The sequence below is a fragment of the Euprymna scolopes genome, chromosome 46, assembly GCF_053919585.1.
Source record: "Euprymna scolopes isolate OS-2025 chromosome 46, ASM5391958v1, whole genome shotgun sequence".
Lineage (NCBI taxonomy): Eukaryota > Metazoa > Mollusca > Cephalopoda > Sepiida > Sepiolidae > Euprymna > Euprymna scolopes.
In genome coordinates, this window is record NC_136527.1 from 15545215 (window position 1) to 15557252 (window position 12038).

At 36.3% G+C, this 12038-nt stretch overlaps 1 long non-coding RNA gene across 2 annotated transcripts; it reads right to left on the reverse strand.

Annotated features, from left to right (window-relative positions):
- Window positions 1–296: 296 nt before the first annotated feature.
- LOC145271475 (uncharacterized) lies at window positions 297–3479 on the reverse strand. Of its 2 annotated transcripts, none has more exons than XR_013865893.1 (3): window positions 3324–3479; window positions 1518–1630; window positions 297–326 (listed from the first exon to the last, which is right to left on the reverse strand). It is a non-coding gene; the product is annotated as an uncharacterized LOC145271475 (long non-coding RNA). The 2 variants fall into 2 exon arrangements; XR_013865892.1 differs by having other exon boundaries at window positions 299–329; window positions 3324–3478.
- Window positions 3480–12038: the final 8559 nt, after the last annotated feature.

Here is a 12038-nt window from a genome sequence, read left to right on the forward strand (position 1 = left end):
TACAAATCAGTGATTCAGATACAAACAGAGGCTGAAGAGGGACCAACATAGGCGATCAGGGATTGGTCCCATTTGTTTTAGACTTGAAACCGACAGTACCAATGTTTTTATAATCTCTTTTGTAACAGGACAACAGGAAAGGGAAGACTTGAAGGATGGAAATGGTTTTCAAAAGAAAAACTTGAAAAAGAAATCTGTATTTTTACAACTCGGGGCTGGATTAAAATACATTTGGAAATATTTCTCACCTGTTTTTCCGGTCCGAGAGCAGGTGAGTCGGACTCAAGGATCAAATTTTCTAGCGGAAGTTGTTTCACAAGTTTTTGCTTCTTGGAAGACATGAAAGACAAGAGAAAAAATGGTCGGTCGACATTGAATAGAAGAAAAGGTTTGGGTTGGAGAGAAATGACAAGAAAAAAATTTTTTTTTTTCATATGGCCACTTTTATTGATAGTACATACATAAAACTCTAGTCCCCTTCCAAGTAATCTCCTCTGGCTGTAATGCACTTGTTGTACAGTTCCAACACCTTCTGGAAGTTCCCCTAGTGTGAGCGTGCCAATTGTAATTTCACAAAGGAGAGGCACCAAATATATATATATATATATTTTTTTTTTATTACATTTTCACCCCAAACAAGGCACATTGCCACTTTGGTGTAAGGGGCTATTATCAGGGTAAACAACTACTGGGGTACTATGTAGGGATTTGGGCAGCAAGATGTTGGTTCACGTTGCACTTGAACTTCTGCATGTCAGTACAGTTGGGAAAGCAGTGACCTGGAATGGAATTCCAAAGTCTAGCGGTTCTGGGGAAGAAACTACTGGAGTAGAAAGATCTTTTACATCTAGGGATCTCTACTGTGTGGGGGTGGGATTTTGCAGCTTGTCGGGTCTGTTGAGGGTGTTCATGTCGTGGGGGCACAAGTGCTTGCAGTTCATCAGAGCATTCACCATTAAAATACTTGTAGAACAGGCAGAGGGATGCAACATATATATATATATATATATATATATATATATAATAAATTCCACAGCCAAACAACGTCGCAGCCCACAAGAGCCATTACGACAGCATTTAAAGAAACTATAAATTTTAAAACCAAGTTGCGGACAAAAAGTCCAATTGTAACCCTATGTCCAAGTGGCAATATGCCTTGTTAGGGTTGAACGTGAGTGAAAAAAATGTTTTAATAAATGTTGTGGGGTACAAATCACCCCTATTTGAGAACTAAGTGGAATCAACCAGTCCTATGAATACCACTGTTTTCAGTAACTAAATGGATACATTCATACCATGTTTAACCGCATGCTACGAACATGTTCCTCTCATACCACTTCAGTGGCTCTTGGATTCTTTATGATAAATACATATTATATTGTATACACTTTACACTACTTGTGGTTTCTTTCATTTGTAACCCATAGCACGGGTCTACAACAATAATGTAATTGTAGACAAGAGAAACGATAATTTCTTATGGCAAAAAAAAGTGTGAGTGCAAACTAATTGCTTACCTGTTCGCTCCTGACAATGGATGGCGGAATGGAAAAATAATAACCTTCTCTCACGCCTTCCATTGCAACCGCGGGCCGACCATCAAATGCATGTAGAAGCACATTCTTGGCACCTTTTATTTATAAAAAGAAAACACAGATTTTGTATAAAATAATTACAGTTTTTGTATTAGTTTTTGACTTTACATAATCTATTAGATGAATCTCAAATGTCTGTTTATGTATGTTTTTATGTCTGCTAAAACTTTCGACACACACGACACATCAGTTTCGTTTTGAAGCTCAATGTCTCAGACAACAAATATCGAAAAATTAATTCCTTCAACCTCAACTCACCTGTTTTTTACAAGGAGGTGGTCGCTTTTTTTGTTGATATTTTCGCAAGTCATCGTCTCTGTTGAACTGACTACTCTTAATTTCAACGCTCTCGGCTTCCGATTTCGCCATGGACGCATTGGCCAAGACGTTACATTTTTGTTTTTTCCTCCTTTGCTTCCGGCCTTGAACCTGCCTGCTCCCAATATTTTTAAACAACACCTCTCTCCACCCGGGCTGCCTACTATTGTTTTGATCCCCTCTACCTCGCTACTTCCACTCCTTTTTGGAGGGGATTCCTTACTACACCACCTCCACACACCCAGGCAATGCCGGGTACCTCTGCTAGTTATATTTTATTTATTTATTTTATTCTATTTTCACCCCAAACATGGCACAGTACGGCGCTACTATCGGGGACATAATTTGCAGGGATATTATGAAGGGAGATGAGTAGCAAGATGTCTGTTCACATTACACTTGAACTTCTGCATGTCAGTAAAGTTGGGAAATCTCAGGAATCAGAGATAGATATTTTTAGAATCTTAGGAATCGGAGATGGATATTTTTTAGAATCATCGGAATGGAGGCAGATATTATTGGAATCTTAAGAATTGGAGACAAATGTGTTTACAATCTTAGGAATCGGAGGTGGATATTTTTAGAATCTTAGGAATCAGAGGCAGATATTATTGGAAACTTAAGTATCGGAGACAAATATGTTTAGAATCTCAGGAATCAGAGATAGATATTTTTAGAATCTTAGAAATCAAAGATGGATATTTTTAGAATCTTAGGAATCAGAGATAGATATTTTTAGAATCTTAGGACTCGGAGGCAGATATTATTGGAATCTTAAGAATCGGAGATGGATATTTTAAAAATCTAAAGAATCAGAGGCAGATATTGGAATCTTAAGAATCAGAGACGGATATTTTTAGAATTTTAGGAATCAGGGATGGATATTTTTAGAATCTTAGGAATCAGAGGCAGATATTTTTTAGAATCATAGGAATCAGAGACGGATATCTTTAGAATCATAGGAATCAGAGATAGATATTTTTGGAATCTGGAGAATCAGAAATGGATATGTTTACAATTCTAGGAATCGGAGATGGATATTTTAAGAATCTTAGGAATCAGAGGCAGATATTTTTAGAATCTTAGGAATCAGAGACGGATATGTCTACAATTTAAGAAATCAGAGATGGATATTTTTTAAATCTAAGAATTGGAGGGGGGGGGCGGATATTTTTAGAATCTTAGGAACCAAAGATGGAATGCTTTAGAATTCTAGGAATCGGAGACAGATATTCTTAGAATCTTAGGAATCAGTGACGGATATGTTTACAACTGTAGGAATCGGAAGCGGATATTTTTTAGAATCTTAGAAATCAGAGGCGAATATTTTTGTCATGATCCTGAGCATCTAAAGAATCACTTTACATGAAAGAACGGCAACGACAGAAAAGGCAACAAGAATTCACTTACCTTGTTCTTTGAGTAATGTAATTGTCGGCCTCCCAGCAGATCTAGAGTGAACATTCCTATATTAAAAGGAGAGAAATATATTTTAAAATGCAAATTGGAGAAGCAAGCAATGATATTTGCATTGTTTGGGGATGGATATTTTTAGAATCCTAGAAATTAGAGGCCGGTATTTTAAAACTCTTAGGGATCAGAGGCTGTTAAGTTTAGAATCTTAGGAATGAGAGACGGATATTATTAGAATCAGAAGGATAAGAGGTGGATATTTTTAGAATCCTAAGAATTAGCGATAGATATTTTTAGAATCCTTGAAATCGTAAACGGATATTTTTTTAATCTTAAGAATCAGAAACGGATATTTTTACAATCCTAAGAATCGGATATAGATATGTTTAGAATTCTAGGAATCAGAGACTGATATTTTGCGAATCATAAGGATCAGAGATGAATATGTTTAGAATCCTAGGAATCAAAGACGGATATTTTTTGAATCCTAGGAATTGGAGATGGATATTTTTAGAATCCTACAAATCAGAGGTGGAATTTTTGAGAATCCTAGGAATTGCTGCAGATATTTTTAGAAACCTAGGAATCGGAGACGGATATTTTTTTTAATCATAATGATCAGAGATGGATGTTCTCATAACGTTTCAGCCGATGTAACCTCCAAACTTTTTCGGGTGCATCTTAAGGTTACAGGCTTTCATTCCGTCAGCCATGACAAAATAGAATTCATAAGTAATTCACAATTGTAGGTCATCTGTATATCGAAAGCCAACTTTCACTGGACAATATCTAAACTTCAACTCCCCCATCCATATAATGTAAAGAAAGGAATAGTCTGTTGCCTACAACGCCGAACAAAAGTAATCTATATAATTATAAAACTCAAATGACCTTGTAACGAGTGATGTAACCCACTTTCCGGTTTACGACTTCCGGTTGCGCATGTGTACATAAACATAAACCAATAACAGCATAACCAAATAAACACCAATCGCTACTTTTGCAGAATTTGACCTGCGCACTGAAATATTAACGTTATTATTTAGAAATTATTATTTAATATGAGAAGGGTGAGGATGTTTTGCAACTATTCTGTATTACAAGTATACTCTCGCAATTTTCTTACAAATAAATCAACTTTGACCCATTGACAATGTATTGTTTTACTGTTTACGTTTTCAGCATCCCAACTGTTTTTGTTTTTGGCGTTTAAATTATCCAAATAAAAAATTGTTAATACTTTCTGCATTTTTTTCACATCGTTCATTTCCGTATTACGTTTAAGTTATTTTAACGCAATTTTCTTACAAATAAATCAACTTTGACCCATTGACAATGTATTGTTTTACTGTTTACGTTTTCAGCATCCCAACTGTTTTTGTTTTTGGCGTTTAAATTATCCAAATAAAAAATTGTTAATACTTTCTGCATTTTTTTCACATCGTTCATTTCCGTATTACGTTTAAGTTATTTTAACGCAATTTTCTTACAAATAAATCAACTTTGACCCATTGACAATGTATTGTTTTACTGTTTACGTTTTCAGCATCCCAACTGTTTTTGTTTTTGGCGTTTAAATTATCCAAATAAAAAATTGTTAATACTTTCTGCATTTTTTTCACATCGTTCATTTCCGTATTACGTTTAAGTTATTTTAACGCAATTTTCTTACAAATAAATCAACTTTGACCCATTGACAATGTATTGTTTTACTGTTTACGTTTTCAGCATCCCAACTGTTTTTGTTTTTGGCGTTTAAATTATCCAAATAAAAAATTGTTAATACTTTCTGCATTTTTTTCACATCGTTCATTTCCGTATTACGTTTAAGTTATTTTAACGCAATTTTCTTACAAATAAATCTACTTTAACCTTTGACAATCATAAGAGCATTTTACAACGTATTGTTTTACTGTGTACGTTTTCAGCGTCCCAATTGTTTTTGTTTTTTTCGCGTTTAAATTAAACGATATATCAAAATTTGAATAGTGCAGATTTACCTATAAGTATGGCAAACCACTTATAATTTCAAAAATAAACCATTATAAACAGATCGACTCATAGAAATCTATCTATATTCTTTTTTTCATTTTTAATATACTTTCATAGAAATGTTTCTGTTACGTCACAAAAAACTATTTTCTTTACGTCACAAGTGTCATGCTCATACATTAATTCCATAGCTAATATAACATACTGACCCAACGGGTCACAGGTAGTCTAGTATCTATCATGTGGAATTTTCGATTTATGTTTAGAAAAATAGGTAACTTTACACGAATAGGTAGGATTTTTTTTTCATGTTTGAGTGATCCGTCCGTGATTTTTCACTTTAATATACTTTCATAGAAATGTTTCTGTTATGTAAAAAAAACAAAAAAAACTATTTTCTTTACGTCACAAGTGTCACGCTCATACATGAATTCCATAGCTAATATAACATACTGACCCAACGGGTCACGGGCAGTCTAGTATGTAATAGCAGCCATGCATATCAAGAGAAGGTTTTCTCTTAAACAATCTGCTGAAACAACTATCCAGAGAGCATGACATCAGCTCCAAGAAATCTGGACCAAACACCCGAAAACTCACCACGGTCCATATACCATACATGAAGGAGTATGTACTGTTATGACGTGGGTAAATGGAATCCTTCATAACAGTAAAAAAAACATGGTAATAAATCACATCAACGGAGAGACCATGGTTATCGGTTAATAAGGTTTATTGATTGTTAACCTAACGATTACATAAACGTATATATACACATATGAATATCGCAAGGAAAATTAGCAGAGACAAATAGTTTTGGAGCTAGTTTTATTAATGCGTGTATTTTTAAATGTAAATCACTGGCGACCATGTTTGAACAGTTTGAACAGGCAGCGTATGAAAGGGGCCAACCCTCAGTTTGTTCAGGTATGCTGAAAACGAATATCGCAGCAGAACTTAAAACACTTGTTCAGGTAGGTAAAAGAGTAACTTATCTTGCCTTTGGTAACATTTATATATTATATATTTGTTTTGTATTTTTTTTTTAACTTTTACGCTTTGTTGTCTTAACTCGGAAGGATTAACCTTAGAATTTCCACAGGTCTCATTAGTTAAAATGAATTATTTCGCAGTTCAAATACCATACATGAAGGAGTATGTAAATATCTCCACTAGACTATGCAATTCTTATCGACGGAGAGACCATGGTTATCGGTTAATAAGGTTTATTGATTGTTAACCTAACGATTACATAAACGTATATATACACATATGAATATCGCAAGGAAAATTAGCAGAGACAAAAAGTTTTGGAGCTAGTTTTATTAATGCGTGTATTTTTAAATGTAAATCACTGGCGACCATGTTTGAACAGTTTGAACAGGCGGCGTATGAAAGGGGCCAAGCCTCAGTTGGCTCAGGTATGCTGAAAACGAATATCGCAGCAGAACTTAAAACACTTGTTCAGGTAGGTAGAAGAGTAACTTATCTTGCCTTTGGTAACATTTACATATTATATATTTGTTTTGTATTTTTTTTTTCAACTTTTACGCTTTGCTGTCTTAACTCCGAAGGATTAACCTTAGAATTTCCACAGGTCTCATTAGTTAAAACGAATTATTTCGCAGTTCAAATTGGCGTGAAATAAACAAATCTGACTGACACAGGGTTTGCCATTTCCGGTTGTCGCCGCCGACAACGCTCTTATATTTACAATCGAAAGCGTCGCCAAGATCGTTCGTCGCTGTGTCTGTGTGTGTAGGAGTGGGGGCAAAGTTGTAACATTCAATAAAATCAACAGCTTTAATTTCTATGAATCGTCATTCGCGTATCGGTGCGAAGTCGAGTGTCGGCGTTCTTGTCTCGTTGAAGGAGAAGTAAGTTTTATAAAACAGTTGAGTTGGAAATAGATTTCTGCACGTACATGGCTGGACGATAAAAATAACAATAATAACAACAATAATTATTATCTTCAAGTCTCTTCTTAAAGGGACTTTTCGGCTACGAAGTTACAACTAGCTAATCGACACTCACACTGTCAATGAGTTATGCGAAACAGACGGACTGTTCCGCTGTATCAAAGTTATTAAGTGTGGTTAGACTTAAACTCATCAAAGCCAGTAATCTAAGTTTCAACAAGCTAATAGACATTCGGCACTTTCAATGAGTTATGCGATCACCGCCACTTGTCCAAAAACGGACTCTTCCGCTGTATCACAGTTATTAAGGGTGGTTAGAGTGTAACTCATCAGAGCCAGTAACCTAACTTACAACTAGCTAGTCAACATTCGACACTGTCATTGAGTTATGCGATACACTGCTAATTGTCCAGAGACGGACTGTTCTACTGTATCACAGTTGTAAAGGGTGGTTAGACTAAAACTCATAAGAGTCAGTAATCTAATTTACAACTAGCTTATCGACAGTAGACACTTTCACTGAGTTTACGTGTGTGTGTGTGTCTTTGTGTGTGTGTGTGTGTGTGTGTGTGTGTGTGTGTGTGTGTGTGTGTGTGCTTCGTTGACATTCAGACTGTCCATTTTAAAATCGTTCGGGTATGCTGAAAACGAATATCGCAAGGAAAATTAGCACAGACAAATAGTTTTCCAGATACTAATGCGTGTATTTTGAAATGTAAATCACTGGCGACCATGTTTGAACAGGCGGCATATGAAAGGGGCAAACCCTCAGTTTGTTCAGGTATGCTGAAAACGAATATCGCAAGGAAAATTAGCAGAGACAAATAGTTTTGGAGCTAGTTTTATTAATGCGTGTATTTTGAAATGTAAATCACTGGCGACCATGTTTGAACAGGCGACATATGAACGGGGGCAACCATCAGTTTGTTTAGGTATGCTGAAAACGAATATCGCAAGGAAAATTAGCAGAGACAAATAGTTTGGGAGCTAGTTTTATTAATGCGTGTATTTTGAAATGTAAATCACGGCGACCATGTTTGAACAGGCAGCATATGAAAGGGGCCAACTCTCAGTTTGTTCAGGTATGCTGAAAACGAATATCGCAAGGAAAATTAGCACAGACAGACCAATAGTTTTCGAGATAGTAATGCGTGTATTTTAAAATGTAAATCACTGGCGAACATGTTTGACCAGGCGGCATATGAAAGGGGCCAACCATCAAGTTGTTCAGGTATGCTGAAAACGAATATCGCAAGGAAAATTAGCACAGACAAATAGTTTTCCAGATACTAATGCGTGTATTTTGAAATGTAAATCACTGGCGACCATGTTTGAACAGGCGGCATATGAAAGGGGCAAACCCTCAGTTTGTTCAGGTATGCTGAAAACGAATATCGCAAGGAAAATTAGCAGAGACAAATAGTTTTGGAGCTAGTTTTATTAATGCGTGTATTTTGAAATGTAAATCACTGGCGACCATGTTTGAACAGGCGACATATGAACGGGGGCAACCATCAGTTTGTTTAGGTATGCTGAAAACGAATATCGCAAGGAAAATTAGCAGAGACAAATAGTTTGGGAGCTAGTTTTATTAATGCGTGTATTTTGAAATGTAAATCACGGCGACCATGTTTGAACAGGCAGCATATGAAAGGGGCCAACTCTCAGTTTGTTCAGGTATGCTGAAAACGAATATCGCAAGGAAAATTAGCACAGACAGACCAATAGTTTTCGAGATAGTAATGCGTGTATTTTAAAATGTAAATCACTGGCGAACATGTTTGACCAGGCGGCATATGAAAGGGGCCAACCATCAAGTTGTTCAGGTATGCTGAAAACGAATATCGCAAGGAAAATTAGCACAGACAAATAGTTTTCCAGATACTAATGCGTGTATTTTGAAATGTAAATCACTGGCGACCATGTTTGAACAGGCGGCATATGAAAGGGGCAAACCCTCAGTTTGTTCAGGTATGCTGAAAACGAATATCGCAAGGAAAATTAGCAGAGACAAATAGTTTTGGAGCTAGTTTTATTAATGCGTGTATTTTGAAATGTAAATCACTGGCGACCATGTTTGAACAGGCGACATATGAACGGGGGCAACCATCAGTTTGTTTAGGTATGCTGAAAACGAATATCGCAAGGAAAATTAGCAGAGACAAATAGTTTGGGAGCTAGTTTTATTAATGCGTGTATTTTGAAATGTAAATCACGGCGACCATGTTTGAACAGGCAGCATATGAAAGGGGCCAACTCTCAGTTTGTTCAGGTATGCTGAAAACGAATATCGCAAGGAAAATTAGCACAGACAGACCAATAGTTTTCGAGATAGTAATGCGTGTATTTTAAAATGTAAATCACTGGCGAACATGTTTGACCAGGCGGCATATGAAAGGGGCCAACCATCAAGTTGTTCAGGTATGCTGAAAACGAATATCGCAAGGAAAATTAGCAGAGAATGACCGACTACTAGTTTTGGAGCTTGTTTTATCAATGCGTGTATTTTGAAATGTAAATCACTGGCGACCATGTGTGAACAGTTTTAACAGGCGGCATATGAAAGGGGCCAACCCTCAGTTTGTTCAGGTATGCTGAAAACGAATATCGCAAGGAAAATCAGCACAGACAGACCAATAGTTTTCGAGATAGTAATGCGTGTATTGTGAAATGTAAATCACTGGCGACCATGTTTGAACAGGCGGCATATGAAAGGGGCCAACCATCAAGTTGTTCAGGTATGCTGAAAACGAATATCGCAAGGAAAATTAGCAGAGAATGACCGACTACTAGTTTTGGAGCTTGTTTTATCAATGCGTGTATTTTGAAATGTAAATCACTGGCGACCATGTGTGAACAGTTTTAACAGGCGGCATATGAAAGGGGCCAACACTCAGTTTGTTCAGGTATGCTGAAAACGAATATCGCAAGGAAAATCAGCACAGACTGACTATAGACTCACCATCAAAGTATTGAAATATTTTTTATTTTATAAAGGAATCACTACTTATCAAGCCCCAGAGGCCACTCGAGGATAAGGGTTAAAGTGTGTACATACAGTAGTCAATGGACAATATCATAGTAATCGTTAGAAGTGTAAATTTGGTAAATTGGATTATTTAAGAGGAACGGCTTATAAAGAACTTGTTTACATTGGACTTGAAGACGAGGAAATAAAAATATAAAGTTGAAAGAACTAGCGAAAAGTATCATTTTAACGATGCATTTCAAATCGTAAACTGCCTGTTTACATTTTTTTTTACATTTTTCGAAGATAATAAAAAGTGTAAAAAAAGCAAACCTTTAGAATCCTAAAAAGATCTCCCGGGAGCATTTTTGCAACATGAAAAATATACAAACCAAAATAAAGAGAGGAGGCAACCCTGCTCAAAAATATGGTTTATTACATCGCCTAAAAAAAGAAGAAGAATCGGGGGCTCCGTGGGGAAGTAAATTGTTTTCTTTTTTCTAACTTGGTTTTAAAAAGTTTTTATTGCTAACATTTATTTTCATGAACTCTAACCACACCTCACAACCCTAATCCGGCCGGTCGGGGAAAACAGTTTTTATTTTTTTAAAATTTGGTGAATACGACAACACACATACGCACGCATGTACACACATACACACACACACACACACGCACGCACACATAAGCATATCACTTGTAACCAAGCTAAAGAAGAGAGAGAGAGTGGGGGAAGAAGAGAAAGGATCGTACGTGCCGGGGTCAAACAGAAGTTAAATGAAATCGATTATAAATCGCTCGACAAACTTTTTATTCTATGAAACTTAAGATTAATAAAACGAAATAATCGTGACCCGTGGAAATTCCACGGCGAATATTTCGCATTCAATAAGAACAAAACGAAAAAGTAGTGAACAAATAAATATATAAGAAAATGAATGTTACCAAAGGCAAGATAAGTTACTCTTCTACCTACCTAGATCACATTTTTGTTGTTTTAACTTATTTTAAAACGTTTATTTAACACAAACAAAAGTAGCGCACGGTTTTAAGTTAGAACAATAAAGAAGTGTCTGACATTTTACAGACATCTTGTGAGACTCGATAATCGCTCCAAACTCGAAAATTAAGCAAAATACTGGTAGGAACACATCTAATAAATGTCAGCAAACGTTCGAACCTGTTTTCTTTTTCACATTAGCGAAACTCTTATCAGAGCAAAAGCGAAAATGAGAAGCAAACACAAATGAAGAAGTCGGTTTTTATCGTTGAGCACAAAAACAACAACAAAAAAAGAGTATCTAATCTAATAGTGCGTGCTATAGGTCAATCTCCAACGTCTGTCCCATCGCCTCGGTGTTGCATCCCTGTTTACAAGTACTTTAATGGGATGTGCTCTCATGAACCCATAGCACTTATACCAGTGCCCGGAAAACTTGTCCCGGGAAAACTCGTCTCTGGAAAAATCGTACCCGGAAAACTCGAACCGTTCAGTTTGTTCAGGTATGCTGAAAACGAATATCGCAAGGAAAATTAGCAGAGAAAAATAGTCTTGGAGCTAGTTTTATTAATGCGTGTATTGCGAAATGTAAATCACTGGCGACCATGTTTGAAGAGGCGGCATATGAAAGGTGCCAACCTTCAGTTTGTTCATGTATGCTGAAAACGAATATCGCAAGGAAATTTAGCACAGACAAATAGTTTTGGAGCTAGTTTTATTAATGCGTGTATTTTGAAATGTAAATCACTCGCGACCCTGTTTGAACAGTTTAACCAGGCGGTGTATGAAAGGGGCCAACCCTCAGTTTGTGCAGGTATGCTGAAAACGAATAT